We start from the raw sequence: 7,264 nt of genomic DNA on the forward strand, positions 1-7,264 counted from the left end.
ATACTCTGGAGATAACCGGGGCAGGACTTCAACCGGGGCTCTACTGCCCTGCCGGGTGTCTTTGGCCAAGCAACCACAGGCCCTTTGCTCTGTCTTTCACCTCCTAATTTTTTCCTCCTCTATTTAGATTACTTGCAATGGTAGCGACCATCTGCAGTGCACGTACAGCCCCAGCACGACGTGACTGGGACCGTGGGGGCCATCATGGGATAGGTATTGAAAGGGAAATAACTCAGCCGACCACAGTAAATGGTTAAAAACCTATAGCTAACCCCCAGGAAATACAGGGGGACTGCAAACTTTTTCTCTCTTTACTTAAAAAATAAAAAGATAAATAAAAATCTCGTTGCACTGATTTAAACCACCACTTGAAGTTATGACTCTCTTCCCAGCCATCGGGCCCGCCTGGTTATCCTGTTCGGTCCATGCCGCAGGACCTGCATAGCATCAACACCCTCCACAGAAAATCCTGCTTCATGGAAACTTTATTGTCCATCTGAATCCCCACGGCCGAGCGGCTCCTCCTGGCTTCTGCGGGCGCTGGGTTGGCCCCGGAGCCGCTCAGCGCTGTTACGGTACCACTGAGCCTGTTTAATATCGAGAGATTTCCTGCTCCAAACAACACTTAATGTCAATTATTGCATGCGGCGCAGGCAGTTTTTCAATTAACTGCCCTATATAATTTTATGTTTCCAGTCTACTTGTATGTGGTTTGTGCATAAACCTTGCGAAATGATGGCCCAGGCAGACAGGAGCCATGAATTTATTTTTAAGAGGACATGGCTGGGAGCCACAAAATCTGGATTTTGTTTTCTGCTGTCGCCCAGGGGCTCTCGTGGGTTTTGCCCTGGGCGGTCGGGCCCCGCTGGGACAACAGGTCTACCTCGGAAGGAGCCACATCTGGCTTCCTGCATCTGCTCTTGGAGCCACCTCTGCAGCCCCTTTCTGGGGTAAAGAGGGCAGTTTTGACCCCGTTCCTGTGCCGACGGCTGTGATGCCACGGGGGTGCCTGGAGAAGATCCGCGAACGGCTCGTTTTGGGCAGGAATGACTGCTGTTAACCGTTTGCACGCGCTCTCTGGTGATGTGAACCGAGCTCAGCTTACAACTGTTTGCCGTTAACTCGGATAAAGACGAGCACTGGTTCATATATGTATATTTACTCTAATAAAAGCCAAAGTGCTCTTTTTTGTTTAAAAAAAAAAAAAGAAAAAAAGATGCCCAGCAAAGGCAGGAGTAAGACCTGTGCTCCGCCTGTCAACTTGATGAATGTGCTGTGGTCCGAGCCAGACCACTTAGCTTCCCCTTCTGCTTAAACTAATCCCCGTGTCCATCAATCACCGGGGGAAAAGGCTCGGACCCTCATTTATTACAGCTCCGATAAATATGCACAGCAAAGGCAGCTTTTCCTTATGGCAGAGGTGGAAGGGGAAAGGGAGAAGGAAAAGCTTTTCCATCCCCGTCCCCTGTGCCTTGTGGGCATCCCCCCTTGGGGAGCGGGTTTCCCAGGGTCGGGGATGCCCCTGCCCCCAGGTTTGGTCCCCTTCCCTTCGGCAACAGAGGGAGTAAAGTAAATAACTGATTATTCTGAAATAACTGTGCCGAACAGGAACCTACATCTGTGACCTGCGGTACTTAAGGCTTGGTAAATATGTTCTTAATAATCAACTGGTATTTATTTAATGTACAATAATTCGGCTGCTAAACTCCAGCGAAATGCACAGTTAATTAAAAATGTCTTTGAAATCGGACCTCTAAGGAGAATATTTTATACTATCTGAGGGTTTGGGGTTTTTTTCTTTTTTTCTCTCTTTCCTCTGTCCATCCCTGCTGTTAATTTTAGCTTTTCCCTGTAATCCTGACGCAGTTTGCGGCTGGGTGCCCGTGTTCCGGCTGTTCCCCCTGGCAGGTGGGCACTGGCGGGGGCTTGGCTTTAACCTCCGCTCGGATTTGAGTGCTTTTCCCTGTGGCAGAGCCAACGGAGGGCAGGGCCAACGGAGCTTCGCCTCTCCGCTCCCCTGGGACCCGCACGGGAGGCTTTGGGGCTGGGAGAGAGGCGGCGGTGACGCCCGGGATGCAAACTGCGGCGATGGAGAAAGGGACTGATGGGGACAGCAGGACACCGCTGCCCTTGGCCCCCAAAGGCCCCCCTGGAAGGGAAGCAGAGTCCAGCCCTTTCCCTGCATCCCTGTCCCTCCCTGCGTTTGGGACGCTGCTGAACTGTCCCTAACAACTCGACGCGGCTGTGCCTGCCCCAGCACAAAGGCGAGGTGATGAAAAGTTAATATCGGATCGCGGCTGGAGGCTGTAAGCCAGCTGCAATTACTCGGATGGGGGGATATTAAGGGCCAGCGTCATTATAATTCCGAGGTAATCGGGAGAACGCGCTCGAGCAGGTTTCGTGCTAATGTTGTGTTTTACGTCTTGCGTCGCGGCCTGAATCGGCGCGGTCCCCGCTGCCCCATCACGGGCTCTCCCCGGCCCCGTGCCACCCCAGCCCCGTGCCACCCCGGTCCCGTGCCACCCCAGCCCCACCGCTGTCCCATCCCACAGCCCTTCTCGCCACATCCATCCCACCCCTCCAGCCGTCTGGGATGGAGAAAGCGGCCTCAGCACCGGCAGCCAGGATGGGATGTTTGTGCTTGGCAAAGGCTTGCTGCAGCAGGGGGAAAAAATAGCAAATAAAAAGTATCTGATTGATTTTTATGTTATTTTTTTTTTTTAACTAATGGAAGGGGAGCGCTTGGGAACAGGAGACATTTGCAGCCAGTCTCCGGTCTGTGTGCTGGAGCTTCTTAAGGGACCGTGGGGACTGCGGTCACCGAGCTGGAGGACAGACCCCCGCCCGGGACCCCTGCAGTCCCTTCTCCACTGGTCAAACTGGGAGAACTGGGAAGGCACCTTTTACAAGCTGAGCGATGCCAAACCTGGGCCAGGGAACACCCTTCCCCTGGGGCTTCAGACGGAGGGTGCTGGTGGCCCCCGAAAGCCCACGGCACGTGGATGGCGTAAAGGGGAAGCCTGAGAGGGGGCCGGCGGGGGCTGAGGAGGGGGAAGCAGCCAGGATGAAGCCTCCGAGCCGCTGCCTCCGCTCCCACCATCCCCGGGTGAGCCAGGATTAGCCACTCTGCAGCCTTCGCAGCCAAAGCAGCTCGTCCGAGCCTGAAGATAAGGTGCAGAGGCAGCGAGGGGAAGAGGGAACGTCTCTCCGGGCAGCCAAGATCTGCCCAGAGCCCAGCTGAGATGCAGAAGACAGGCCAAGACATCCTGCAGAAACCCTGAGCTGCTTTTTGTCTGCTCGGGTTGGGCAGATTTGGGGTTTGTTGTTTCCTAATGATTTGTTTTGCATTTGTTTCCTCCTTTCAGCTCCACAGCTGCGGAGCAATGAATGCTGCGGGGAGCAGAGCGGGAGAGATGATTAGAAGTCATTTGAAGAGTAATTAGGTTTGATCCAGGACCCTTTGGGATCCCAGGTCTGCTCCTTCCGCTCCCAGCATGTTTTACTGAAGACGGTGAAATGGTGCATGTCAAAACAAGGGAAGTTTCGGCACGTGTGTGACGGCGCAGGCAGGAGAGCCCCGGGCAGGGAGTGCAGGCAGCTCTGCAAGAGGCACAGCCGGGGACGTCGGTGGGGGACACCCCCGCGCAGGGGGGCTGTCCTGTCCCCAAAGACAGAAATGGTGACATCTGGGGAAAATACAGGGCCACGGAGCAGAGCGGTGGGAGCTCGCAGCCTGGCTAGCAAGCAGCACTGGGGAGCTCGCAGCAGTGCCAGGGAACTTGCAGCAGCACTGGGGAGCTCACAGCAGTGCCAGGGAGCTCACAGCAGCACTGGGGAGCTCACAGCAGTGCCAGGGAGCTCACAGCAGCACTGGGGAGCTCGCAGCAGTGCCGGGGAGCTCGCAGCAGCACTGAGGAGCGTGCAGCAGCACTGGGGAGCTCACAGCAGTGCCAGGGAGCTCACAGCAGTGCTGGGGAGCTCACAGCAGCACTGGGGAGCTCACAGCAGTGCCAGGGAGCTCACAGCAGCTCTGCGGAGCTCGCAGCAGCACTGGGAAGCTGGCAGCAGCACTGAGGAGCTCACAGCGGTGCCAGGGAGCTCGCAGCAGTGCCAGGGAGCTCGCAGCAGTGCCGGGGAGTTGGCAGCAGTGCCAGGAAGCTTGCGGCACCGCTCGCAAAGGAGCTGCCACGACGCTGGCGAACACGGAGATGCCCCTTCCCGCCTCGCCGGGAGGGAGACGCGTGTGGGCACCAGCCCCGCTGCACTGCAGCGGACAGGAGCGCTGCACCCTCTGCTCCCAGCCAGCTCTGCTGGGAAAAGGGCTGAGCAGGAAAGCAGGAGCCTGATTAAAACCGGGACAGCCCCAGTGAGCCCCTGCGCTAACCTAGATCGGCACCGGCACAACGAGGAGCCCAGCACTGCCGTAAACGTTTGCTTTAAAGCTGGTGGGGCTCCTTCCTGCAAATGCCTCGCCTTTATCGGGCACGTTGCTCTGCCTGGCTGGGTTGGCATCCCCTGCTCCTCTTTGCCAGTGCCAAGGAACTGGCGCACAGCGGAATGTTCCTCTTCCAGGGCTCTTTGGCTGTATTTTACCCCATATGTCATAAGACAGGATGCCTATACGGTGTGTTTAGCTATTGTCTCTTCTGGAAGGTTTCCACATCCTTATTTATAAGGCCTCTCCAGCCCCGAACAACCCCCTTTGGAAGATCAGTAGCACAATCATCGCTGGGCCATGAAATAAGACCCAAGGAAGTATGGCTGAGCATAATTTACCTACCACACAGCTGAACCTGCCGAGAAATAAACCTCCGTCCTGCGGGAACGAGGCACCGTCTTCCCGATTGCTCTCTTAGATCACGAAGCCGTCCCCGCCGGCAGCCAGCTCCTGTATATTTGGTGCAGCCTCTTCATCCCGCACTGAGTATGATTCTTCCTGATAGTCCCTAATGCCTTGTACACAGTCCGTAGGGTGGGGTTTGGGGTTTTTTTTTCCCCTCTCCCTTTTTATTTCTCCGTCTCCTCATGTTTATATCAGGTGTCGTCTGCTGCATCCCAGTGTTTTTCCCCTGGGATTTCCGTCATGCCTGAGCACGGCACCTTGGAGCACAGAGCCCGGTCTCTGCCACCGGGCTGGGATGGAGAGGGGACCCCTCTGCCCAGAGGTGGAGAAAAAAAACAGAGGAACCATGTCAGGAAAGCCAAGCAGCCCCCCCCAAACAGAAATTTAACAGAAGGGACATTTCGCCCGAGGTCCTGGGTTTAGCATCGCAATTAAGGATCAGCTCCCCGATGGCCACTGCAAACGGTCTGGGGGAAAAGCTGCCTTTTTCTTCTCTATCCCTGCACTCCAGGGAGGAGAAAAGGAACAAAAAAACTGTTCAGCCTTTTTTTTTTTCTTATTTCCCACTTTTTTTATCCGAACACTTTCAAAGTAATTTCAAAAAGCTGGGAACACTTGATAGTTTTAATTAATCCACTGCCTAGGGAAATACAATTTGTGTAGCCAAAGCCTCTCGCTTTCCTCTGGATAGCTATCTCACTCCGGGTAATGCTGATGGTTCCAGCGTGACGGCGATTGCAGCAGTGACTCCGCTGCTTTTATTTTATTTGATCGTAAAAGTACCGCGTGTCAGGTTTATTTTGGCCTGGCCGGCCGGCCCGCGGTGTGCTGCGGGAGAGGGGGACACAGGGTTTAATGGAGATCAGATGGAAACCGTGCGGGAACGGCTTGTTCACCCAAACTTCAAATCGATTGAAAACAAAGTCTTGAATGATTTTCTCCTCCAGTAACTGCCCGGCTCTAATTTGAGACATACATTCAGGAACATGGAAGGAACACCACGATGCATTTGAAATACAGTATCAGGTTGGGTTTGGTGGTTTTTTTTTTTTCCTGGTGTGATTTGCTAATTCATTTTAATTAATTAAAAGTGATCAAGAAGCAGGGAAAATCATGCTGCTGTTTGACTTGCCGCATGCCACAGGTCAGCAATCCCTGGCAGGGTGGAAAACCGCTCTCGACAGCCCCCCGGTGCTGGGGGAGCCCCGATTTCTGCACCGGGGAGGTGACCCAAACTGCTGATGCTTCCAAGCCCGGTGAGCAGCAGCAGCAGCAGCCCCCGGGACCGCGATACCAGCCACGCCGTGCCAGCACCGCTGCAAGCGCAGCCCTGCAAACCGCGCCGGCTACGAGGGGAACGAAGTGTCTCGGCAGAGGCCAACCCCAGCCCTTCTTATCCACACTTAATCTCCCGCACGGAAACTCATGACCGTGGTGATGGAGCGTTCGCTAATGCGCTGTCTGCGAGTGCAAAGGGGAGGAAAAGAAAACCCCACGTGGGTGCGTGCGAGCCGTCTCTAGCAGTGAGGAGCTGCCCGTGGAGGGCAGGGACAAGGGGACCGGGTGGCCCGTCTGCCTTTCTCTAATGATGGCTGGAGGAGAAGGTGGTCATGGACCGCCCAAGGGCCCCTTTGCTTTTTCCAGCATCCTTGTCTCGCTCCCATCAGGAGGTGAGCGGTTCAGGCCCATCACTCCCCATAATCTAGCATAAACACTGCGCTTTGTAGCCACTTAGCTAGGGCTGGCATTTGGAAGTGACATTTAAAGGTCACTGCCAATCTTCTTGCGTGGAGAACATGGAGAGGAAGGGCTGCGGAGGAGCGGGGCGGCTGCTGCGAGAGCGTCTGCGTGACGCCCTTACGGGACCAGGGGTGTGAGCGGCAAAGATGCTGAGCTGGGTCCCTGCCTCCCCATCCCTCTTGTCCTCCTCCTTCTCCTCCCATTCTGTGCCGTGCATTTCTTTCTCCCTGCCCTGCCTCTCTTCCCAGCTAATGACTTTTTCATTCCCCTGCGAGGAAAGTGCTGTTCTGGGAGATTTATGGCTGATTCTCCCGGGAGAGAGGGCTCGGCACCGCGGTGCGGTGTGCTTGTGTGCTTGTGTGATGTGCCGGCTCCGCACGCTCAGGGCTGGCAAAGGCGATTGCCACCAGTTCGAGCGTTTCTGCAAAGCTGCATTTTGCTGTCGTGGCGCCCAGCGCCGCGACAGCCCTGACATTTGCATTATTATTATTATTATTGGTACTGTTTTGCTTGTATTCAGGGCAGCACATTTTCGCTAGTCTAACCCACTTCACAGCAGCTCCTTAAGTGGGGACATAATACACATTTTAAAGCATTGAAAATCACACTCCACGTTTTCAGCTCCCAAAAATAAAAATAAAAAAGTCAATACAAATTAAGTAAGAAAGAAGAGACGGTCTG

This window comes from Mycteria americana, chromosome 23 (assembly GCF_035582795.1).
Source record: "Mycteria americana isolate JAX WOST 10 ecotype Jacksonville Zoo and Gardens chromosome 23, USCA_MyAme_1.0, whole genome shotgun sequence".
NCBI classification, from domain to species: Eukaryota; Metazoa; Chordata; class Aves; order Ciconiiformes; family Ciconiidae; genus Mycteria; species Mycteria americana.